The sequence below is a fragment of the Lathamus discolor genome, chromosome 14 (genome assembly GCF_037157495.1).
Source record: "Lathamus discolor isolate bLatDis1 chromosome 14, bLatDis1.hap1, whole genome shotgun sequence".
In the NCBI taxonomy this organism is placed as follows: domain Eukaryota; kingdom Metazoa; phylum Chordata; class Aves; order Psittaciformes; family Psittacidae; genus Lathamus; species Lathamus discolor.
Genome location: NC_088897.1, coordinates 6,757,128 through 6,783,867, shown reverse-complemented (window position 1 = coordinate 6,783,867; position 26,740 = coordinate 6,757,128). Strand labels below are relative to the sequence as shown.

General features: G+C 44.4%; 2 long non-coding RNA genes across 2 annotated transcripts in view; both read right to left on the bottom strand.

Moving 5' to 3' along the window:
- Positions 1–26,740, bottom strand: part of LOC136022064 (uncharacterized) — a 43,380-nt gene that overhangs the window by 16,114 nt on the left and 526 nt on the right. The window lies entirely within an intron of this gene.
- Positions 1,371–26,740, bottom strand: LOC136022063 (uncharacterized). The gene is made up of 3 exons (XR_010615996.1): positions 26,563–26,740; positions 3,435–3,576; positions 1,371–1,483 (listed from the first exon to the last, which is right to left on the bottom strand). It is a non-coding gene; the product is annotated as an uncharacterized LOC136022063 (long non-coding RNA).

Genomic DNA, 26,740 nt, shown 5'->3' with positions numbered 1-26,740 from the left:
GTTAGGAGCTCTGCAAGAGTGCCACAGTTAGCTCCTCTCATAAATATGTACATATTTTCCCAGTAATGAAGAAATTTCTTAAGCTGTTTTCTCTCTGGACCTCCTCTTGCCAGTGCTGTGTATTTTCTGTGCAAGAACTCAGTGACTGGGTCTTTTGTGATTAATCATTTGCAAGATAATGCCCTAAATGGCAGAAGAAAAAGAACAGAGAACTTCTCAAGGCAAACAGATGTGCCTCAATTTAGTGAACTCTACAGCTCCCAGAGTACAGAGTCAATGCTGCTGAGCATGGAGTTTCCTTTGGCAAAGCTAACGGGTCAGGCCTGGCCTTTAATCATCAGCAACATATAATAGTGATTTAAAGGGACTTGTGAAATTTGGGAAATGAAAGACTCATTGCAGCTGTAAACTGATGAAGAGACCAGTATAGCCTGAAAAGATGGGTATAAAACTCAACACATAAATCAGTGCTGTAGAAGCCATCATTTTCCCCAAACAGCTTTTGTTACTTCATGAAATACAACACTTTCCAATGTATTCCTGTAATCTAGAAAAGCTTTATGAAATATTGACATTCCTGGCATTACTGATATTCCCATAGTAATTATCTATCATAATAATTAAACAATATGGCACAAAATCTGGTGAGGGCTGTTTCTGAGAGCTAACCTTTTAGACTTGAATGATTTTCTACTCTTTCAAAAGCAAACATCTTTAGAGTCTAAAATTTGCTTTCTTTGACATGTTCAATGAACATTAACAAGGACACTACATGAGAGCAGGATTCGTTTCTTTGGGGATTAGGTTTTCTTTCCTTTTACTTATTTATTTAGCTCAAATTACATCAAATCAGGAACTGAAATTGAAGACTCTGCTCAATTCTCTACTCGCTGAGGATCTCTTTTTCTAAATAGAGAGCTACTGGGGAAATCCTCCATGACCCTCCATTACAAACACTTCCTTTGCAACACATGGGAATCTGGCCTCTCCCCTTTCTCTTCAGTTTTGGGTCTCATGGATTCCAGGTTTGGCATCACTGTAGAGTCAAAAAAACCCAAACTCCAAAACATCAAGCCTTCCAAACAGTCATTGCAAAGCACTCCAGCTTTACTAACAAGAACTCTTATTTATACCCAGGATCTAAGCTTGAAGGGATCTTGAAACTTCACACGTAGTGGATGAGAGCTTGAGGCATTTTCAATGAGATTTGGGAGATAAAAAGAAGATACAGGAAAACCACAGGATAAAAGCTAAAGGAGAAAAGTAATCCCAAAATAGCTCTGTTTGGAGTGTTCTGGAAGAGTTATTTTATTGTTCAGTATGGCAAAACATCAAAGAGCTAATATTTCAACCAAATTACTTGTGAGCTGAGTTTCTCATCTTTTTCCAGATCATCACAACTTGCTGGTTCTCTTAACATGGTCCTGTGGTCAGACATAGAAGTGTAAGGCTCAATAGGAGAGGGCTTGCTTGTATGTCCAACCTAAGCAACATAGGGACAGAAGCAGAACTGGTCATTATACAGGTATCCTTCCCCCGAATTACTGCTATTCCACTCATTTCACTATTTCCTGTAGCATTTTGAACCCTGGCACTTTCCTCTGCAAGGGGCTTCCCTCTTCTTCCCATCTGCACACACATATGGGCCCCAGACCAGTAGTGAGGTTGTGCACGAACCTACCTCCAGTCCCCTCCAAGTCTCACTGATACCTGTGGGACTGTCAGCGGATCTTTTGTCGAAGACCCTTGCTGGCTCAAGGCCTTGATGAGGAACTGGTCAAAGTGTCATAAACAGAACTTTCCTCTATTGCTAAAATGAGTGGTGTTTTATTTATTTCAAGAAGTTCTGGCTGTGGCTTTAAGCATCTAGGATTATGGGTCAGGCTAAGAAAGCAATTTCAGATTATAGCCCAGGACAACTCCAGCTTTTCACCACTGCAAATCCTGCCGCTCTGCAGTCGTGTTTCCTCCTCGTGCCCCCCACCGCCTCCCTCTCTCTTATACCCCTGCACTCACAGAGCAAGTCCTTGAGATTAACCACAATATGATTACATTTTAATTGAGGCCAGCTTAGTGTGGGGACATCCTTTTAACTCAGGAGGCCTCAATTCCACAGAACCATAATGAACTAATAATGAATGTGCTAAAGTCATTAAATCAAAATTCATAAAAGGGTGAATATTGCTTTCTTTTATAATAAAGCAATTAAAATCCCATATACTATAATAGATACTACTAAGGTGCACTAAGTGTTCTTTAAGGACGTTAGCGTTTAATGCCACCACACACGAATTTGGGGATCTTTTCAAAATAGGACTGCTGCACTATTAATAGATGATCAGAACTCTTTTCATGTCATCTTTGGTTCAGCATTATTACCTGCTTCAAGAAATACTGGCATGATTTCATTGGTAAGCTTTGTAGGATAGTTAGTTATAAGAAACCATGACTTGCAGTATAAGTAACTTTGCTGCAGTGAAGCATGGTACCATTCATTTCTGGAACAGTACCATGCTTAAATTAGTTTCTTCAGTTAGTTTCTTAAGTTAGATTCTTAAGTTAGATTTCAAGATACGCTGCTGCTCAAGTTACGTTCTTTCATTGTTCCTTTCATCATGACACCCACTTTGTGCTCTGTTTCTTGCGGGTCAACAGCCCCAGTTTACAGTAGCAGATGAGGATGTCTGACTTTGCAAGTCAGGCCCTGGGGGAGAGTACTCCAGAAAACTCCACATCCTGAATTATGACCACCTTCATGTGGTCTTTGCTCCAAAGAAAACACAAGTGCGAAAGCCCTGGATTATTCTGAACATTGACCTCACTGCCACAGATATTGGAAAACCAATGGTTATATGTGGACTCAGAGAGGGAAAAGGTCTATTAACATACAGTGCTTTAGCGGCATGTTAACCATCATGGTCTGGACATATCTTCTGGTCCCTAATGTGTTGCTCAGAGGGAGCTGTTGGTGGGTGCTTGGAAGAAACTGCTGTGCAGGAGCACAGGACTGGAAGCAGTGCTCAAGTCATCACAGCCAGATCATCACAGTGGTGTACATGAGCCTTGGCCCCTCTCCCCTAGTCCCTGCCACAAAATACCCCCAGCTCCCAGCTCTACTTATTTCTGCTCAGCCCTTGCAAAGTGCCCTGTCAACAACAGACCCTTGGAGAACAGGACACCAAAGATCCCTGCTGCCCAAAGCTCATGGTCCCACCTATAAGAGCCCCTTCCCTGAAGGGCTATAATCCACCCATGCAATGGCTGAGAAGAAAGAAGAGGCACAAACCAACTAGGACCAGATAAACCAGTCAGCAGCACACCAGAAACATCACCAACCCTGTGCTAGTGCCTGCTGCACCAGACCTCGATGAAAATCAGTATTGTGCACCAAACTGGCCAGGATATTCAACACAAGCCACTTCACTGTTACTCACAAATTCACACAAGCAATAAATGTTCTTCCTTTTCATGATACAGTCACAGAAACCCAAGACTTTGAAGACTGCTCAGGAAGAGACTGATGGAAAGCGTGTCCCAGGGCAGGTGGGCACTTGTGCCTGTAGGACAGAGAACAGACTGACAGAAAAAGAATTATTAAATAGTACATGGTGGAGTAGGGGATTATCTATCTGGAGAACATGGTATAAGAACAGGCAGATTAAAGGAACACTAAATATTTATTAGAAAGTCCTTCATATCATATGCAGTAATACAAGCCATAGCTGCTACTGAATAATACAGGCAACAGTCAGTTGCTGAGACTGCTCTCCGAGTTGGATAAAATAGAATTAGAGGCTTTTATCCGCTGGAGACCATGTGCTGTTATACATAATAATCAAAATCACTCAGAAAAGAGAGAAATAGCTCAGTGATCATTGTCACTACATGAGACGAAACACAGTACGTCCAGGTTACCGCAGGCCTTTGCTGTTCACAGAGCGTGGGAAGGCAACCGACGGCAGCAGCCCTGTTTCTCCCCAGATGCTGGTGCTTCTGGAAGGGATGAGCCCGAAAGGATCCAAGGGCTTCAGCCCTGAAAGGACCAAAACTGGGGGTTCCTGGTAATTCCATATGCTCTGGGCCATAAGCCAGTTTGCTGTATGCTGGCTTTAGGTGGGGGGTAAAGTGTGCTTTAAGTGCAGCCAAAATTATTCTGGTTCTGTAGTGGTGACACAAGTGCATTAGCACACTGTTTAGAAAGTCTGACCCTGGAGACACCAAGGAGCAAAACACGTTATTGCAACCCAACAGCTTGTCTCACAAGCCTGTTTCCTCTGTTCCATGTACACCAAACCCTTTCAGCAGGCAGAAAGGATGTGCTCCTGGCATCCCAGGGTAGGTTAAAAATGAATCTACTTAAATGGAGAATCTCCTTGCTGTGGCAAATTAGCCCTTAACATTGACTCGTGTCTAACATACACTGGCAGAAAAGAGAGGACTGTCAAAACAGGAGTAACCTGTCCCCATGCAGCTGCTTTCCATCTCCTTTCCTGAGCTGAGCCCCTCATACTGGTTTCAGAGGATGGGAGAAGCTCCCACCAAATAAGATTTCCACTTGGCTGTGTAATGGCCACCAAAACTTAAGAGGTCCTTCCCAGCTGTGGGGAAGGAGAGAAAAGGGCTTGGGAAGAAAACTGAGGACTGAAACTTTCTAACCAGATATGGTGTTTATTCAGAACTACAGCACGTTAGTGGGTACTATCATGGAGGTAGCTGGGATGGCAGTAAGATGGGGAAAACACCACAACCTGTGTGTAAGCAGCACCACAATCCTATTGAGTATCTTGTGAGCAGCTCCCCGTCACAGGCCAGCATCGCGCCACAGTGCCCACAGAGACGCACTGATTCATGCAGCCTGAGCTGGACCCCACGGCACACTTGGAATGCAGCTGCAGATACACCCCGGGCTGCTGATAGAAACCATAATACTTAAAATTAAAGGGCGAGGCTCTCCACTGGCTCAGTTCCACAGATAGAATCTGGTTTATTGGCATTTAGCAGAGGAAACTTTCCCTCTTGGAGTGCTTATTTCCCTGTTTATTTTTGGAGGTTTTGCACAGGCAGCTCCCACCGGCACCAGCAGAAATTACCCTGAGCAATCCCCATGAGCTGAGAGAGCACAGATCCCTATGAGAATTGTATTGCTGAGTTTCTCATATATAGCAAGGAGAGCATGGCTGATTCACCACAGGAAACCCAGGTGCTGAATTCATCTAACAAGCTGCTTAAAACTCTAAACAGATGTTGCTGTGTCTTTCCTGCTTCTTGAGCAGCCTGCGTGGAAGCACCAGCAGATTTACAATAAAGCAGATGCATGAACCATACATGCTTTAATATCAAGGCCTGAGTCATTGGAAAATGGTTTATGACTACTGCGTGTGCATATAATTTGAGCAATGTGCCATAGAGATGTAAAATCAAGCTTGTCCATAATGGAAATGTAGATTGACCAGGCTAGAGCCAGAGTGGAGGTAGCAAAATTCACACTGAAACTGAAAATTATACCTGTCTTGGTACATTGCAATGACTCATGAAAATGTAGATTGGGTACTTAGGCTGGATCTCATCCAGTGCCCGAGAGGTGTGCAAAACAACTCATTGATTTCAATGGGTATTTTGTCAGGGTCTTTAACTTTCCGCAGATTATGGAAGATCATAGATAGACCCGCAAACATACTGAGAGCTTTTAGAGCCTGGAAAAGCTAATTCTCACTTACACTACCCCTGTTTTTAATCTCACAGAGGTGTGAAAATGTGCCTCAGAGTCCACAATTTCTGATTGCAGCATTACCAAGCCACACAGCCCCCAACAGTCATGAAACTAGTCTGAAGAGCAAGCAGGATTTCAATAGACCTTCCCAGAATTACAGCATTTTCCTGGTGCTTCCTGACCCTTAAGGTTTTACTACTTGCAATTTGATTTATGCAAACTACCACTTTCACAGGAAAAAGTGAAATCTGATAGTCTGATGTGCTCAGATAACTTCAGGAACTGAGCTGTACTGAGAAACACTTGTAAACTCATGACATGACAACAGCCATTACTGTACCATGGCACTGGGGTAGGATACACACATGGGGTCCCAGGTGATCTGGTGAACTGGCCTTAGCAAGCCTTTCTTGGCTTCCTTCTTCATAAAGCTGGACCTCCTGGACTGTTCTGACTACTCAAAAGCTTTAATAGTGGTTCTCAAGGTGACAAGGACACAAGCCCACAGCTCTAAGGTGGATTTGGAATGCTTTCAACTGTACACTGGATTTTCTAGACAGAAAACAGACATCACTGACAACCTGGCACTAGAGGTTTCAGGAGAAATCCTGCTCTCACAGCAGTGCAGGGGAACTCTGTCCCTGGCTCTCATGGGGATATGATTTCACCTCCCTCTGTGAGCTGCAGAGACTTCTACCAACTGGCCATCTCAGGGATAGCATTTCAAAGACTTTCTTGCATCAAATATCCCAGGACATTTATAAAGTTAGGAAGAGATTCACAGCAAGCAATGGGGACCTCCACTTCAGTTAAGTGCTTGTTTATACACACTCATTTCACATGTTGCATTTCCTGATGGAATCTGTTCCATTATTTCTGAAATATTAAACATGAAAAGCAGAGCTATAAGGTATGAATTATACAGTGTTGCAAAAGCTATCATCATGTCAGGTTTTTTTTTTTGTACTTCAATGTGTAAGTATTATACCAAGGAGCTTTTATACTAATGGATAATTGCCTGCACAACACATTTAACCTTTGTCCACTCCAGTTGACTTGGTAGTGCTACCTATGTATATCAAATATTAATTCATTCAAACTGGCAACACACGAAAGGCATGTGGCCAAATTCCTTCTCTCCCACAAAGCTCAGCTCTACAGGATTTGAATAGTGATGCAAAGGAGAACCCATACCACTTAGACTAACTGGGCTAGATCCTCAGTTACCCCATTCCACTCATGCCAGGGGAGGTAACCTCTATTCAAGTTAACAGTTAAACAGACACCACAAAAAGCAAGTTACCGACCCAAGTAGATTCCAACTAACTGCCAGTAAATAATCTCACCTGATGAGATTCTCTATCAAAGCTTGTTGGGGAGAAAAAAACCCCAACCAACCACACCATTGCATTTCATAAAGACAGTGCACATCCTCTTCTACTTTCAGAGAGATAAAAGATGGTAGGCTGCTAGAAATGGCCCTTAGCTGCACTCCCAACTCTTACACTTGTGCTCCATGAGAAGTGAGACACTGAAGTTCATATCTTTGGCTTGGCAGTACAGATGTGTGAGATGTGGCCAAGAAGGAATCCAGCCCATATAGAGACTAGGCCATGCTGACCCCTGCTAACTCTCGGCAGGAAGGAGCATGACTTTTCTTTGCTCTGTTCTCTGTTTGACTTTCAGGCTGTCACACAGTCCCTGGCTTCCTACAGGAAATTCGATTTCAGCGATTATCAAGCACCTGAACTGCTGTGTTCACCTGACCTGCAGGCTACTCCCACCTCCTTCTGGACAATAAACATGATGCCATGTAAGACACCCCTTAGCCTTGCTGCTGCACCACACAAGCAGTTTCATTGGACACTAATGGTCAAGAACTCAAGTATCACAATAAAACACGATAACAACACTAAACGGAAAAAGTGATTTATCTCAGACAGGGTGAAGAGTAAGTCTATGTACCTCTTAGAAAGTGGTCCTGGGAGCAGCTCCTTAAAGGGATAGCAGACTATTCACATAGGAATTGGCAGGATCAGTCAGCAGAGCCCAAAGAAGCCTCACGGGGCAGTTCAACCCATCTTGGGCAAACAGCACCCTGGAGGGGCTTGTTTTTCTCCATCAGTTATAAAGGGACACTAAATGGGTCCTTACAATAGGTAAGTAACTGCAGACATACACTGGCCATGCAGGCAGTGAGCCTTGCCATGCAGCCAGCCTAGGGATTCCCCAAAGTGCCATGCAGACACAATGCAGAAAACAAATACATCTGTCCAGTGTCAGTAGAGCACCGTTCAGAAGCCCTGCTGCAGCCAGGGACTTTCAGTAAGGAGAAGCAACTGCACATGAATAATGCCCAGAGCTCTCCTGCTGCCTGAGTGCTGTTGCAGGATGGTAGCTGGCATTTGCAAAGCAAAAACCTCATTCTCTGTCTCCCTCCTCAAAGATCTCATGCTTCCTACCAACCCTGGGTTAGCTCAGGTTGGCTCTCCTGGGGCAGAATCTGAGAGGTTGATGAAGGCGATGGGTCAGCCCAGGACTGGCCTGATGCTGAGGATGTAGCATGGTATACCAGGCAGCACACTTGCCATTACATCTGGAGATGTTCTGCCTGTCCAAACCTTTCATGCAGAATCACTTACGTGTCTTCCCTGCTTTTGTATTCAGCAGGGAGCTGTCTTCTTAATTTAAAAGGCTGGGATATACACTGCTGCTAAAGTGCATTTGTGATGCAGCAGACCTCATCTTCCTTCTGTACTCCTCCCTGCAAGAGAGGTTCATCAAGGCTGTGCTCATTGAGCACTTGGCTCCTCCAGGCCAGGCATCAAAACGTGCTCCCAGAGCATGCTCAGAGACATGGGGACACGAAGCCTGCATTTCCAGCTCCACACAGCGCTGGCTGAGATCTACATGCCCAGTGTTATCTTTGCTCTCTCATGAAGTGCAATTACCTCCTCATTTTGCAGCTCTTTGTGGCTGTTTAATCTCTCTCATTTTGTTTCTGACATCTCCAATAATCCAACCCTGACACTCCTTATAGATACTGCAATTACAATACAGAGCAGCTCTTGACAGGATGAGTTGTATTTTGCTTCCTTTCTGTAATGGCTCAAGCCACGAGGCATGGCTACATGAAATGGCAAAAGAAACCATCACTGACGATTTATATGGGTCCCCAGCAGACAGTGACAGTGCTATATATCGTCTTAGCCAATTAAACGTCTGGAAGCTACCCAGAATACAGCAGCTGAGGTAGGATTTACATGTGTTTCTGTTTTCAGTAGTAACTCAGCTGTGATTTTCCCCTTCTTTCCTTATATTCCCTGGTGGTGTCCCCTGGTGGATGAAGCCTTGGATGGCATGGTATAGTGTGAGGTGTCACTGCCCAGAGCAGTGGGGTTGGAACCGGATGATCTTAAGGTCCTTTCCAACCCTAACTATTCTATGATTCTGTATTTAGGTCAGAGACTTTACTCTTGCCACTCTCCTGCCTTCCCACCCCATGGAAGACACACTCTCTGCCACTGGGGGAAGTAGTCCTCAGGTTTTGACATGTCCACGATGCGGGGAGCACGGGGCAAGACATGGGAAGCAGAACAGTTCCGAAAATACCTTTGACAAATGGGCTTTTTGCTTCAGCCATCACAGCAAAGGACCAAGGAACTGGCAATACTGACTGACCCTGAGTATAATTAACTAGATTGCAGACAACATCTCCACACAAGACAACGTGAGATTCTTCGCTACTCTCTCAGCTAGCAAAACATCCCAGGATGTGTCATATTCCCCTTTTTTCCTTGCCAAGAAACTACAACCTCCAGTTGCTCCAGAGAATCCAATGGGACCATAAAACCTGAGTGGGCCTCATGGTAACCCTGCCAGCTAATGTATTAATGCCTTGCATCTTTCTCATACCATTCGCGGCAAAAATAAGCCCAGCAAGTATATACAGAGCTTCAAATATAAAGGGTTTCCTGCTCTCTGGTGTCAGTTAATCCGCAGCTAAGGTGAGATCTCAGAAATAATTGAATCCTTCCAGAAAAGGTTTGATTTGTAAGAGGGCTAAAGGATTTGTGCATTCTATTGCCATTGAGTTTGTTTATACCTTATTTATATAACATTAATCCCATGCTTTGAGACTTCAAGTTACCTGCAGGAATCGTGAGGGATTATTTTCCCCTGCTGATGCACAACTTGCCTTTTCAGCTGCCTCCTCGTTTCCTGGCTCTCCTCCAAAGTGGTCATTTTAAACTTATACTCAAACATGGAGTAAGGCAAAACTCATTCCTACCTAATATATAGGACTGGTAGCAAGACAAACCTCAGCCTTCAGCACTACCAGTTCCTGCAGAGCATCATGCTGGAGGTAGCCCTTGCCTTGGTGCCTGCTGAGAACAAAAGGGACTCTTAAGAGAAGACATCACACCCTGCCTTACGTGTAAAGGAGTCACACACACCAGCCAGATGCTCTACACCAGGAAGACTGGAAAGGGTTAAATACACCTTTTGGAGGGTTTCAAGGAGGGATTTTAGTCCTGCAGCTCGGAAGAGGTGTGGGGACATGTGGCTGATGAGGAGCTGGGAAAGGAGGCAGAGCCTAACATCTGTTTCTTAGCCAAGCAGTCGTGCTCTCTTCAGGTGACCTTGAAGATGCGCCATCAGCAGCACACTTGGAAGATCTACTCTGCAGTGAGGATAATTAAAGCAACCCACAGCACAGGTGTTGGGGAGGCTTCTCATCCACCATGATTTGTGACTGTCGCAGCACCACGTACGTGCAATGAGGGAGTAGGATTCATGTACGAGGAGCTCAGCTGAGATTAGCACCTCCAGAGCCCCATCCAAGCAGAGGGTAAGGGACCATGCCTGCCTTTGGGAATATCTAATCCAAGAAAACAGGGCTCCTCAGGAACAGAAAAAAGAAACCAATTGCCCTACCTGCATTTTAACGGAAGGTATCTGAATAGATGAGGTGACCTCATGGTGATCGTCTTTTCTTTGTAGTGGTAAGTGTAGCACTGTACTTGTCTGTGTTCTTTAAAATCAGGTTAAGTATTATTTGTAAGGAGCTAATGAGCAGATACTTGTGGCACACACTGAAGATGCAAAGAATGTATAGAGCTAGTGTATAATAAGGAAACCTCACAAGACCATATTCATCTTCAGAGGGATGTATGTATACTGGGTGTATTTGTTGCCAATATTACGACTGGACTAGTTATACCAGTGTGACGTTTGCTTTCTTCTCACCCTCATTATAGTTCAACAAACTAATCCCCTTATTGATGATATAATGTGCATCCCTGTGCTAACAAATTATTTGCTGTGTGCAATTGATTTCTGCTGCTGTAATCACTACACACAAATATCTTCCGTATCGTTGCTCTGTAGAAAAATATGCCTTCCAGCCAGATTATAGAGAGTAATAGTGTGATTACTCAGCTTCTACAGTTATCTATCTGCTTAACCTCTGTGCAGCCTTTACAGCAGGTTTATACAGATATGCTTCAGAAATTTATCCACCTACACTTTGTAAAACATCTTGTTAAACCACCTTCCATCTCAGCCTGAGGATGAACTTCCAACTACTTCACAGAGAGGGCTGTGTCTAAGAGTAATTGCTTAATTTAGGAGAGCCAGCCAGCTTCCCTTTTTAATGATATTACTCTTCCAAAGTGAATTTCACACAGGTGAAAGTCTCAAACCAGCAGCTCTGTGGACTGGAGTCCTCACCTGAATACAAGCCTGGTAAAAGGAGCAGCACAGTTTTCCTCTGTGATTAAAATCAGAGCTTAGTTGAAGGCAATTTGCCCCCTACAGCAACTCAGATCTCAAGTTTTATTCTGGGAAGACAGACAAGGTGTACAAGTTACTGAGTCACTGCATCTACAGACTCTTGTCCACCAGGACCATGTCAACATTCCAATGTGCACTCCAACAGCTCTTTCAGATGCTTTTGTCCCAAGAGCAGGTGAACGCAGCCACTTGGGTCACAGGGAGCAAAGCCCTCAAGCACATGTTTCAGCTCATCCTAGCTCACCAAAGGCACTCTAGCATGTGCTCAGCTCTAAGCTCCCTGCTAAGCCCTCAGGACGATCACACAAGAACTGAACACACACATGCCCCTCCTGATCAGCCCTCTCGACAGGAAGAAGAGCAATCCACACCAGGAAAATAGGACATTTTCCTTTCTTATACACATGGATGAGGAGTTGGTGCAATTAACTCTGCTCTGAAAAAAAAAAACCAGGTCTTTCAGTGAGGAATGTTGTGCTTGCTTCTAATTTTAAGATGCTCAATGATGCATTTAGGGCAGTGGTATGTACCTTGTGAGTGAAACACACATGCTCACACACTCTGTTTGTCTGACAAAGGAAGGCATCAATAATTGCTGAGCCTGTGAGTACAAACTGTCTCTTGAAGGGAACTAACAGACCTTGAGAGCACTAAGGAAAATAAAGCTCAACTGGGAGAGCCAGTAACCTGACAGTTTTCCCATCCAAAGATGTCTCTCGGGCTCCTAATTGCAGAGATTGCTTCTGATTACACCAGGTAACACCAGGAAGTAGGTTACTCTGCAGAAAGAGGTGACAACATAAGCAGAATTCCTACTGCAGTGTCTTTGATCTAGACTCTGGTTCACCAAGACTCATTTCTGAGAAAAACTGACAAATCTGCATTATCACATGGTAACACCACCATCAATGTGACTGCTTCATCCACACCAGTCCCTGCCTCAAGCCCTGGCTGCTCGTCCTGGGCACTACAATGACCATCAAACTGGAAAGAGGTTTCAAAGACTGAAAATCTAGTGCACAAAATATACTGGTTAAAACAGGTGGAGCTGCAGAGTCAGCCTCTGAGGGATGGGTGAAGAATACAAGAACATGAGATTATTATATGCTACGTCCTGAGAAAGAATATGGCCTTCATACAACTTCAGATTCTCTGTCTGCCCAGAGAAGCTGTGGCTGCCCCATCCCTGGCAGTGTTCAAGGCCAGGTTGGACACAGGGGCTTGGAGCAAGCTGCTCTAGTGGAAGGTGTCCCTGCCCGTGGCAAGGGGTTGGAACTGGATGAGCTTTAAGGTCCCTTCAAACTTAAAGCATTCTATGATTCTGTGATCCCAGAGACAGACGCAGAAGTGTGACTAGCCAGGGGCTCCAGCAGTGTGCACAGCCTCCCTGGCACTACCACAGGAAACTGCCTATTTGACTTCTTCAAACACAAACCATGAACTCAAAGGCTTCAGTAAGTGGGTGCTCTCCTTAGGGCACATTTGAGAAAGCCAACTTCCACATAGTTATTGGGGAAACGGAGAGAATTCAGTTAATGCTTTTCTCTTTTCCTTTCTCCCTTCTCTTTGCTGCAATTTCTAAGAGCAATGACAGTCGAAGGCATCAAACGCTGACCCTTCCAGGGCCAAGCGTGTCTCCCCACCACTCCAGTGCAGCAGGGTAGGGATAGCAGTCACAGACACTGAGCTGACGCATCTTGTATGATCAACACTTAGGGAAGATCTGTTTTCTAGTTCAAATAAAAATTCCAGTATGTTGTCAACATCTTTATTGCTTTAATTCCCCACTAGTCCTACAAAAGCACTCAAATCAAAAGCAACCTCACACTCAGACCTCACCTGCACCTCTTCCAATGACTAAATCTCGCAAAGGAAGAGAGCTATCCCTATACCAGGCAAGGTAGGATGCACCCAGATGAACAACCTCAAAGACAGAGAGAAAGAGTAAATTGAACAAACACTAAAAGCACCAAGAGGCCAGGAAGATTTAGCATCAGCCTTTCTTTTGATGCTGTCCCACTTAAATCCCTTTTGGTGTTAGATCTGAATAGGAGTTTCTGAGGAAACACCACTGGAAAGTGGCTTATGAACAGCAGAAAGTCATAGGGTCAGATAAAATCCATCCACATGCGCACATGGAAAGTAAGGGGGGCTGCCTGGGATAAAGGAGGAAATTAAAACTGGGGAATATGAAATTATATCCAGTGTCCTGCAGGATTCCAGGGTTACTGAGTTAAAGGCAATGAATAAATAAAAGAAATCCAACCCCAAGCAAATCTCTAGGATGAGACAAAATTCATTCCAGGGTGTTAGAGCAGATTTGAGGAAAGAAATGTGTGTGCCAACAGCAATTACTATGGAGAACTCGCTGAGCACAAGTCTAGAAGACTGGAAAATTGGAAAATAACAAACCAAATGTGGTATCAATATGCAAAAAATGAGAGCAAGCCTGGCACAGGAAATTACAGGGCTATCAGCTTAATATTCATTACATATAGGAAAATGCAAGGTCCCCATTGTATACAAGAGTGTAATTAAATCAAGGGGTTCTGCTGAAATCAACTGCTTGTGATGTTTATGAATTAGCAGCAGATTCAAACTGCAGCCTTAGCATTCAGCCCGGGGCCTGGCATTATTTGTTACAATCTATAAACCAGCCCTGTGAGAAGTTTCCTACTCCACAGAGTAAGTTTAAAATCTCCTGCTCAGAGGTTTGGGGCTGTTTTTGCTTTGCACGTGACTCAGTGCTGAGGGGGATTAGCACCAACAGGTCATCTGAGGACAGTGTCAGGGGGAATGCTATGGGCTGATTTACTTATTATTCATCTGCTGTTTAGAGCAGTGGCAGAGAAGCAGATCTCTTATTCCTCCTGCTTTTGCCCCCCTTTCTCCATCCGTGACAGTACCATCTGCAGTTACCCACATATTTCCTCCCAGTGCTGGGAAGCAGTGCAGATGTTCATTGCCTTTAAGCAGGTCCTCGCTTGATACCTATAGAAACACCCTCTTCCACCTCTCCTGCTGCATTCCCACTGCATGGCTTGTAAAGTCACACAGGGTTTTATTTTCAAGGACACCACCGAGCTTTCCAAGAGCAGCAACAGCAATGTTCACCATCCCAGGGCTGTCTGTGGAGCCAACAACGCTCTGGCGGTCCCATCCAAGTCCCATCCTTCACTGCTGGGCAAGCGATGTCAGTGAACTCTGAATCGAGATCCCAAGTCCTGGGAAACACGACGGATGCAGCTCAGTGTTCGGATGAGCTAAATATGTTTGGTCAGGCCAGATGCCCCAAGTGATGTACATTAATCCTCACCTGCTTCTCCTCTGCAAGGAACATGTAGAAACATTCATAAATATTTCAAAAGCTCCTACAGAGCACCTAGCTTTCAGAAACGCATTCCACAATCCTTCATTACCCTTAATAACCTCCAAGAAAAATGATCAACCAACACAAAGAGCCTATTTTAAGTGTGCAGTTGCAAATACCAAACAGGATTTTGAAACATGGCAAACAGTGCCAGGGAGAAAATACACTTCACTTCCATTTCAAGTTTCCTATATCAAGAAAACATATGGAGGAATTACGCAGAACCTTACTGTGTTTTTTAACTCAAAATGAGATCTTTGAGGAAATATCCTCTTTGGATTCTGCATTTTACATCATCAACATGGGATAAGATCTTGCCACTCATTTATAATGAATTAAAATTAAAAGCCCACAACAGCCCAAACCTGGAAAGGATTTAAAATATAGATTCTGATTGTAAGCCCCATTCTGACAATTATTTGTATCTTTGACTTGGCCCCCAAACCTGACAATATGGAGAAAAAGGGAAATCTTATGGATGCATCAGTCAACCCCATCCTTAGTTGCTGCCTTCTGGTGGCAGAACTTGGGGTTTTTTTAAGCCTCTGAGTCCTTTTTCTTTTTGAGTCTGCTGTTAAAGAACCAAAGTCCTCTCCCAGTTTGTCTGCCTCAGGAACACATGGATATGCTCCTTCTTGCTCAGGTACATTTTGAACCCCACAGCTGATTTCAAAGACATCTAGCAGAAGAATGAGGCCCCAAAGAAACATATGTGTAGCCGCATCCAAGTCCATGAGAGAAAGGCTACTGCTTCATCAGGACCCAGGAGGTACGAAAGTCAAGTCTTTTCAGCCTGTGGCTCTGGGAATCTCATATTATTTGAGGGAGACTGTGTTTTTCTAACCAAAGACCCGAGATTCAAGCTAAAGCTGCTTGTCACAGGCATCTTCATCAATATGAACAAGGTTAGACATCACCTGTGGAGAGCAAAGGCCAGTCCTTCAGGGGCTTATATGGATTTTGCTGATTGTCAGGCTGTAACAGGTCTCTGGTAGGACAGGCAGACTAAGAGCTGAGCCTTGGTCTCACAAACAGGACACAAACAGGTCTCACACAACAGGAACTGGGAGAATGCAACCACAGCATGTCCTGGCCACAGAGGCTGGCATGACCAGCTCTGAGAGCAGAGAGAAAGGCAACAAGTAATGAAAGGACTATTGCTTATGATCACTTCTAGGTAGCAAGGGGTCTCTGAGGGGGTCAGCCCTGTTCCAGCTCCCCTCTTCCCTCCGAAGACCAAGACTGAGGCACTGAGAGCAGCTCTGGCAGCAGCCCGTACAGTGTTGATGGAACACAGTTTAGTTAAAATTCACCCGACAAGGAGGAAATGAAAATCTTCAAGGCCACAAATTGAAACTTGGTACTTGACAGAACAACAATGTATAAATAGAAATACCTATTTCCTGCAGAAATCCTGTGGCCTGACTATTGGAAACTAATTAGCAGACTGAATCACCAGGAAAAAAGAAGTTGTTTTCCTGCTACTCACAAGAAGATATGACTTCTCTAGCACTTCTTTGGCACTGGTGATCAGCATAACCCTGTGAACACTCCACAGCCCCTCCTTGGTTGCATTTTCTTCCTATTCCAATAAAACACAGTAAGATAAAGGACAAAATTCATCATTAGCAATTCCTGATATAACATCAGTAGCTGCACTTGGTCTTTTCCTCCAGATTATATGATCATGAAACAGGGAGGTGTGAGTGCACCTAAAATGATTTGTTAAAAACACCAGCTCCATCCAAGAGGACTTTGAAGGAGAGACTTTCCCACTAAATTCATTATGAAGATAAAGTTCTCAGAGTAGGTAAGGCCCAAATTTGCAGAGCTCACTGGTGGAAACAGCCCTGGGACAACTCCCAGAGCAACTGGGAACCAGAAAATACTTCAGAGAGAAGGGAAGGAGGGCTGCAGAGCTCTTCTGAACAGACAGGGAGACACAGGCTGCAATGGACTACGTGACTGCTCTCAACCCTGAGGTCTCTTCTAGCTGTGAGCTCCGGCTGTCCCCAGGAGCCGCTACACCACTGCCCAGGGTCACCATCCACTCCAGTGAGCCAGCTAAGCAACACAAATCCCCTAATTCCCTGCAGAAATCAGTGTGATGAGATACAACACAGTCCTACACAACTCCCCAGCTGAGCGTAGGGCTGCTCAGAGAAGCCAGTGTTCTTTTATTACCAAATTAGCTTTAAAACAACCCCATCCATTCCACTTTCCACATCAAGGATCATCATCTCCATGCAAAAGAGAGGGCTGATGAAAAAAAGAGGTACTTATAAAACACATTTCCGAATTTAAAACACTACTAGCACTGATTCTTCCTGCTTGTAAAGAACTCTGCCTTTTTGTCTTATAAAGTACTCCAAGAACTCATTTGCAAACTACCACCGGTAGCTACTTGGTGTTTTGCTGGCTGCTCACTTACTCTTTGGGGATTTCATATTCTTCTAAATTCTGTAAATGGCCACTAAAGTGGAGAGGAACATTATAAAATACATTTCAACCACCCTCACAATTTAGACTAATTCATTGGCAACTGTACAAAATGCTATTTACAAGGTATTTCCATCAGCTGGTATCTGGCATTAAGTATTTTCAATCAATCTACCATCATTTTCATCTCTTATTTTTCATACAAGGGAAATTATTGATCGGAGCTTTTCAGCCTCATTTAATATACTGGAATAGGCTTTAAATTTTCCCATGTAAACCTCAGTGGAGATTAGCAACCCTGTCTTGCTTAATGCAACACAAATCAGTCTCCCCGATGAGACCACAATATTGAACATGACATCATGACCACTTTACTAGTTGATGGGCCCTGAGACAGGCACCTGCTGGAATTCCCTAAGGACTTGGCGCTGAGTTTAGTTTGAGTTACCAGGCAAAGTTGGTGCCTTAAAGCGAAAACCGGTGCCTTCACCTCTCAGAGGCCATTAAAGCACTGCAGAAGAATAGCTTGGATGGATCTGTGGGAAGCAGACTTTCTCCCTTGCTCTTATTAAGTTTGCATTCAGTTTCTGGATCACACTGAATTTTGCATTCAGTTGCTATTGCAATGGGTGTGTTCAAGACACTGGATTAGATTTCTATACAGTGAGGACACAGAGCTCGGCTGAATTTTGATGAACTTGCTCTTGAATAAATAAGCAAAACATCAGTGAGCAAGATACTCAGCCAGCTTCAATAAATGCATATGGTAGCAAACCAGCCAGCTAGACAAACAGAATATATCACACTGGAATGAGCACTGATGATGGTGTAATGAGCTTTCAGCATATTACACGCTACTGTAAAAAAACAATATGCAAATGTCTGGGTCCAGTTTACAGGAAAAAGAAAGTTATGTTCATGTTACCAAAGCAGCAGTCAGTGAGTAATGAGCACAGCATGTACTCCTGTCCCTCACCACATTTAGTGTAGAGCTAATTGGCAGCACTGGCACAGGAGTGCTGCCAGATGCACGTTGCACCGGTGACGCTTCCACAGGCTGTGTGGTTTCTAGACCACGGCGCAACTTCACGTTGGAGATCCTATCAGATAAGGACATCAGGACGGATTGAGAAGGAATACAAAAGTGTTTTCTTGAGAGGAAACACAAGACTGCAAATGCTATTACAACCAAAGCTCAATACAAGATAAAAGTGCTTTGAGCCGCTGTGGCATCCCCGATATTGCATTTGATGCAAAACAAGAGAGAATGAATGTGCTCAAGGGCTGAACTTCCAGTGGTCCATTTCACAGACTAATTTGTGTGCAGGCTGATACTTCCGGTATGTTTCTGTACTAACAGAGAATAATCATAGGATAAGCAGAGCAAGGTAAGTACATATGCTGCCATTGTTTTCTTGCAGCATAATAGCATCATCAATGAAGCCTGAATGCAGCCCAATTAGCATACGGTAATTAGAATCACTGCTGCTTGTTCATTTACTTCTGCACACCATGATGAGGTGTTGGTTGCAGTATGCAGGGCTGCAGTCCCATAGATAATGCCAACTGTGCAAAGCATGTATCCTGTTCTCTCATCAAAAGAAACAACAGAGACATTGAAGTGCCTCTAGCTGCTAAAATGTCAATTTTGGCCTGACTCAGGGAAGTCTCCAGCTTACCCAAGGAATATCTAAGCACAGGCTGTGTTCCCAATGGATAAGCACACCTGTAATAGGTGTTGCCTTTAAAGGCAAATGGAAGCTTTAATGAAAAATCTGATTTTCTAAAACACATCCTTTTTTAGGCTGTAACTTTTAACACCTTGTTGACTGCTGCTGAAAGCTTAGACAAGCCTTAACAACCTGGCTGAAGAAGCCCTGCGCAATTCTCCTGTTTATTTACATGCCCGCCCTTGGAGAGTATTTTGAGAGGGCTCTTTCAGAGCAGCCAGTAACCAGGCATTTGTTGAAGTGTGGCTGGGCTGTGGACTATTTATAACCCATACACCACTGAAGAGTCTCTTAATGCTTCTCCAGACTTAAATGTCTAACTTTTATAGCCCATTTATGGCTCATTTCAACAAAGCAGTTTAACATGTTCCAGGACTGGTATCTATATGTAAATAAAGGAAGTTGGACTTGGCTGGCACCCAGGCTCCCCATCCCCACCATCCCCTGTTGGCAAGTTGGCCTGCACAGCCCCAAGCCCCACGGCTGCTCACCTTGACATGGGTACCAGGGCTGGGGAGCAGCACCCTGGTAACACAGCTCTGCATGAGGCTCACTTAACAGCACCCCTTTCCCTTTGAGATCCATCCAGAGTCCAACCTCACAGGGTGGACTACAGCTTCACTGGTCAAGGGAGATGCCCTGACTTACCCCTTCCCACTGCTCCCAGGGCTCTCAGCACACACTACCTCACACTGACAGTCACACCAACCAAACACAGTTTAATTAGGATTTACACCAAGGCTGGAAAGTCAGATGTTAGCGAACTGGTCTGGAGGAGTTTATAACCCAGCAGATTTTAAATGTGTTTTGTTCATATACTCCACAGGAGAAGGTAATCACATGAGCCAGGGTGGAGAACTTGGTACTTTCTATGACTGGAAATGATAATACAGCAAGAAAGGGTATATAAGGAGAAGCATTACATAAGATGTAGGTTTTACAAGCTTTATAAAGATCCTCCTAGCACTTGTTAGTGGCAAAAACCTCCCCATGTGCCAACCGGTCTGAAATGGGAAGGATAGAAAAGTGCCTTCCATTTAAAGAAATGGGCTGTGAACGTGCTGTCAATGTCTGTGATTCTTTTTATTGATTTACAGTGTGTAAGCCATAAATCATTCTACCTTTTACTGAGCCCATAACTATGCATCACTCTGTCAGGGAAACTCCTCAAATTTTCAGGGGGACGTGCAAGAGAGGAGACTTCTCTTTCATTGACTGGGTTAGATGAGCTGCAACAGCCAGGGCCGGATTTAACACACACGGTGGGGTGGATACACATAGACAAAACACTTAATTTGAACAGCTGCCCATATCTACTGCTCTTTATCTCCTCCAGAATTAATCTGTGGCTACAAAGGGAGAGATTCAAGCCATGCTTGCATTGGCAGGAACTACACAGGGTTTTGCTGCTGTTGCAAAGCAGGTCTCATACGCACATAACCAGGCCACCCCAGCTGCAGAAGTGCATCCCGGAGCACCAAATCATGGGAGCAGTGCTGTCGGCTGGAGCAGAAGCAGCATTTGTCCTGAAGGTGGATCGGCTCATTGCAGCAACATCATCCACTCTGCCATAATCTTACAATAATTGAAAATTATCAATCCTGTTTTACAAGAGATTTCAGGAGAAAACCTATGTTGAATGAGTTCATAGACAACCTCCCCGCTGGCTTCAGTTTAAACAAGGATTCCATCTACTCCTCCTAAGAAGCCCTACAGAATTAGACAGCTCAGGTTTGGCTCATCCATATAATTCAGAAGTGACTTATGTTCTTGCTAGAAGAGTCTTACCTGAAGGCCAAGACTCAGCTAAAGACTCCTACAAAATCCAACTGCTCTCTGCAAAGCTCCCCTAGGTTCGCTCCCAGCAAAGTCACGAAGCCCTCCCCTGCAGTGGGAGCAGCACTCAGGCATGGGGATTTTGGGGTGCTGCACAGAACCGGGCTCAGTGTGGGCTTCCCCCCTAAAGGGAGCTGGCAGAGCACCATCTACTGGCACTAAGGAGTCTTCCTCCCTTGGTAGGCCCTGTCATGCTTGGGTTGTTTTATGTTTTAAATAACCTTGCTGATCTGCCTTGTAAGGCGTTTCATTCTTTGTATGCTAATTTAAGCCCAAAGGCAAAACCACATTCTTCTTCAGCAAAAGATGTGCACACTTCCTCGAATCCAGTCCTGTATGGAGCCCGGCACAGGTGTAAAATTAAGGGTGTGATTTAGCACTTTGCTGAGGAAGGGCTGGCTGCACGAGCACAGGGCTGGCTGGAGTGGGACCTCGCTGCTTTAAGGATTCTGATTAACCAGCCCCACCGGATTACACTGCAGAGGGCTCCGAACAGCAGCTCTCTGCCAGAGTGAAGCAACTGGGATCACTCAGCTCTTTTGCTTGCTCAGGGCTGATCACTGAAGGGGCAGAAATTAATTTCCTATAAGCACAGGCCTATTTTTCTCACTACCCTGGCAAGTGCAGTTGTAAAGAAGCCATTACAGGAACTGATCTTTTATGATGCGTGACTCCAGCTTGTCCCAATGGGGAATGTTTTATGAGGCATTTACATAAACATATACAAATCAAAACGGCCAGCTGTGCTCCTCCTGTACCTGTAATGTGCAGATACACCAGCTAATTCCAGGTCTATGCAATCAGCCACCCTGAAGTGGGATCAGGTCGAGTGTCCGAGATGGACAAACTGAATGAGATCTGATACCCACCCACAATTCCAGTACCATGAGACTTTGTGTAGCTGTCTCAGCACACAGCTAGGCATGACGAGGCACCCAGAATAAATAAGCTATCAGATTCCCTACAATGCCTGTACGTAGGAATGATGATGCTCATCAGGAGTCCACTATGGTCCCTCTAAAAGAGATTAAATAGGTGGCCCCAGGACTTAACTGAAGCGGAGGTTTTAGTCTTTCTCATTATAAGAATATACTGGGCATAGCTTGGTGGAAAGTCCGTTGTCAGAAAGGGTTATCACCACGTCAGGATAAGGAAGTTTAGGACGACGCTAAGAACATGCTTTCTTTTGGAAGATCTGAATGGTGAAGAACTTCATTTTGAGATGTCAGTATCTAGAATACAGTGCCTAAAATCAGTCCTTTGTTTCCTGAACTCACAAACATTTATTCAGCTAGATCACCTTGGCCAAGGGCAGGGAAGGAGCTAGAGGCAAAACAGAACAGAACCTGAGTCTTTGATTTCTGCCTTGCCATTTCCTCCATTCACCTTCTCAACTTCCATCTCCCTCCAGATCCATTTTTTTTTTATCGTAGTTGGCCAACACATTTCACTTATTACTGCTATTTTCTTTCAAAACATCAATCCTGGGCAGCTGACATCGGTTCAAACACACTCATGCCTTTGCCAGGATTCAGTCTTCAACTCCAGCAGCTGCCTTCCCATCGGGCAGTTGCAAGTACCCAGACTGCTTTTACACTGTGCCTTCAAGCCAAGATTGCTTCAGCACGGCAGTGTGTCCATCCTTTCTACTCCTCTGCTGATGCACATGGCTTCTCACAGGGAAAAGGGAGAAGTGCTGATTCAGCTAACCACTGGAGCCAGGGGAAGGTGTCTCTGAAGGCTGGTTGTCAGGCCAGGCTTAGCAGCTGATTGAGCAGAATTAAGTTCTCTGCCTCCTGTTTATTTCTTTAAATGACAGAGGGTGCCTTTGTACTTCCTGGTCAGGCTTGCTAAGCTTATGTCTGGCAATGATTTGTATTGATTTGACAGGCTTCCTCATGCTCACAGATCTACTCTGACCACTGAGAGTTGTTTAATTACAACAAAGAGACAAAGGATTTCTGAGAGCCTAAAAGATCCATCTCAAAGGATCCAAATAAGAATTAATGCAAAAACCAGAGCAGTTCTGCCAAGTACACCACAAGTTCTTATGAGAGGAAACAGTTAATCTAGAAAGAGTAGTAGATCTTACAGAAAACAGCCTCATTGTAGCTGATGCTCCATACATGGACCTTATCAGGGAGACGATCCTCTACAAGTGAGGTAACATCCTGGCTCTGCACACTCCTGATCTCTCACCTTGCAGGCAAACACACACCTCTCTTACGCAGCACTTCTGGGGCATCCATCAGGCATGGTTTGAGGAATGCATGGACTGGCTAAGGAGGACAAGGAGGTTGGTGTCCTCTCCACAGCATGTGGCATGTTCATGCCCTTTCTCTCTCCCCCCAGCTATGCCACAGCTACACTCATCCTATTTGATCCCTGTTAATACATAGAAAATCTCAGGCCAGCTGCTCCCTGAGCATTCAGGAAATGACAGCTAAAGTCTATTCAAGAAACTACATTCAATGGGTGGGGAGAGAAAAAACACATTTGCTTTGAAAGCATGGCCTGATTTCCTCTCCATCAAATGGAGTTTTCCAAACTCCTGCTATTCCACTGGCTTTGGAAATAAGGTCACCTCCCTGAATAAGCAGAGCGTCATTTCAGCAGGCTACGCAGCCTGATCAATACAACTGTCCCTCCTCTCCACCTCTCCTGTTCTGGTCTCATTTGCTCTAAACTGCATCTGAACTGCACTTCATCATCTGGAAGACCTGCATATATTACAGAGGACCACTGCTTCTATGTGTCTGCTGCTCCAGAGAAAGCTTAGGCCAGCTTAGATTGGTAATAAGATTGTTAACTGGTTACCTGGCCTTTCAATTATTCATTTAAATAATGGTATTTGGCTCCCTTAAAAGTCTTAGTATCCCACAGGTGTAGAAAAGTGGGCTGAGGATGAAAAGAACTCACTGCACTGTCAGTTGGAGTGGCTCCCACTCTCTTCCAGAGGCTTTCAGATCCCAGTGTTCAGGGTGAGGAAGGACCAGCCAGGTCTGCTCTGGGACCAGATCTGGTCAGCAAAGAACACAGGATGGGATGGGACAACAGGTATCTGGAGGAAGATTCCCAGTTCTGGCATCTACAAGCCAAAAGGGAGATTCCTGATCTGTAACCACAGTGCATTATTCACAAAGCCCTACAGCTGTGTGCTTCCCCATGCAGAAACCACACAGAAAGCTCACACCCCACTTGCCTTCCACTTATGCTATACTGTAGGGGTTGAACATGCTCTGTGTGAGATGCTCAGTGAATTCAGAGAAAGATTAAGGTAGCAGCTGCCCTGGATTTCAGGACTGAAGCACTCCAGTGCTCTTCTGCTGATGAAGTCTTTCCTCTTGCCCTCCAACCCAGCTCTGACTGATCCATGGAGACAGGCTCAGACACACACAAATGTCAAACCACTAAGCTTGATTACACTTTACAAATACCACAGTGGAAGAAGGGGAAGCCTCTCCCTCTTCACAAGCTATTGCCTTGAACTGGATGTAAGAGTCAGACTGAAAAGCACCACTAGATTAGTATCATTCAGTACCATCTAACAACTGGGTTAACTGGAAGTTGAGAATCTGAAAGCTTTCATGTTAAGTTTGTGGCTACAAAACACGCCCAGCTGAGTGATCAGAACACAGCATCAGTTCAAAAAGCACTCAATGGGATTCTCATCCATCATTTTCTGCCCATTTATTTATTTATTTTCCCCAAACTGGGGGATATCGATTACCCAGTCAATGGTCTGCATGGATCAATACCTGCTTTGTGCAGAATACTGTGCAAAGCTAAATAAATTAGTTTATTTTGTAATGGGGAAGAAACAGGGTGTCAATCAGACTTTCCTGTCAAGGCAGTGTTGTGCTCCATGCTAAAGTACAAAAATATGAGACAGCAGAAGTAGACCAGGCTGGTAGGAAAATGGGCTTGAGTCTTCTAGGAAAGGAAGCAGCAAGGGAAGAAGAATGGAAGCATTGCAGTGGAGATACCACCCATCCTGAAAGACCTGCCACATCTTTCCTTTTCCTGTAGCACAGCAAACAGAGCCTTGGAGTGATGAGCAATTTGTGGTTTCAGCTGGAGCACTGAAGACAGTGATGCTTTCCCAGCTATACGCACAGCAGTTAATTAGACACCACCTACATACTGCTGCAGGGCAATCAAAACCCAGCAGAACTTGAGGCTGAAATGTTCACATCTACCTAACTGCCAATAAAAATCAACAAGAAATGGAAGCCGACATCCCACAGATACTTTAAATTTTAACCTTAACACTCAAACCACAAGTTATCAGCATTCGGTAGCATTAAGAGAAGATCTAAATGTCACTGACAAGACCTAGCCCCAGTTGTATGAGGCTATTTATAAGCACATGTGAAAAGACAGACCTTCCTCTGAAGAGTTTGACCATCTACACTAACAAAGGTGGTGGTGTCCTGATAATCTCCATGATAACAAAGAGTTCATATAGGGAAACAATACTTTGTAACTAAGTGAGTCTTAAGAAAAGAGATCTTCCCCCAAAGTTTAGTACACAAACCAGAAGTTTTCCTGAAGAATTCACTTGCTCCTACCAGTCTCCTCCATAACCAAGTTGTTTACTGAATTTCTCTCTTGCTATCACATAGCCTAGGAGCAACTGGCTCCAGAAGACACAAGCTTTGTCCTTTAACAAGCACTTTCAGAGGAAACCCTTGCCAGTATCAGTGTTTGCAGTTAGAACAGCAAAAGTCACAGGACTGCCCATCTCTTTTTGTTGGAATTGGCACAGGTACCATGGGGAAAGATCTACAAAAACAGTAGCAGGAATTTGATGCCATAAATTGAAAACCTTCACCTGGGCACAGGTATTCACAGGAAATTATGTTTCTGCTGATAAATTCCTTTGGTCCCCAAAAATACAGCTACTTTCTTCTTTAAATTGCATCTCCTGTCCAGGCTTGGCTTTATTTAGCATCCATGCCATTTCTATTGCTCTTAAACTGCATGGTGCTCTTAAACTATGTGGTACAGGCTATACAAGGGCTCTGTACTGCTCTGCAATTAAACTGCATACTGAGAACATGTTGACATTGTTAAGGTTAATGACCTAATGATGAGCACCAGGAAACAGGTTTGCAATAAAATGCTCTGTACTGATTGCTTCCATGATGAATGCGAACAATATGTTGGACTGGGAACAATATGTTAAACAATATGTTGTGGTTTATCAATGTCACGGCGCGGCGCTGCCGCAGTGGCTGCTGTCTGGTGATCCTCAGGAGGGTCACTTTGAGATGAACACAAGGAATGATTGGTTCTCACAGCCTAGGAAGGGGTAGCACCAACCATATGGAAGGAAAGAAGATTCTGATCCTGTCCAGGTCAGGATCATCGCGAACCAGAGGCCAGACCTGGCACAGAAACACAGATTTGTTACACCTGCCACTAGAAATGAACCACCTAAGTTAAAATAATACAAGGACTAGAGTTTAACGTAAGACAGATTTGGCGCCCCTGAGTACCAGGTACAATGAAGCAGACAATACAGAGGAATGGCTCAGTTGTTATGTGAACAGATATAAAAAATTTAAGAGCTGCAAACCAGACCTTCTGAAGAAGGATTTTCCTTCTTCATGGAAAAGTTTAATTTCTTGGAAGGGCAGGGGGTGGGGGGAGTGGGAGAGGCGAAGGGAAAAAAATACCTTTCATCCTAAAAAGTCTTGCTTGGAAAAGTAACTGCAGGGCCTTGGTGTAGGTGATGCAGAACCTCAAAGGGCTGCTCTGTACATATCCAGGGCACAGCCACAGAAGAGCCTCAGGATGAGTCAGCTGCTGCCAGTCGGGTTGTGCAATCTCCTACCCAGTACAACAAAACCCCAC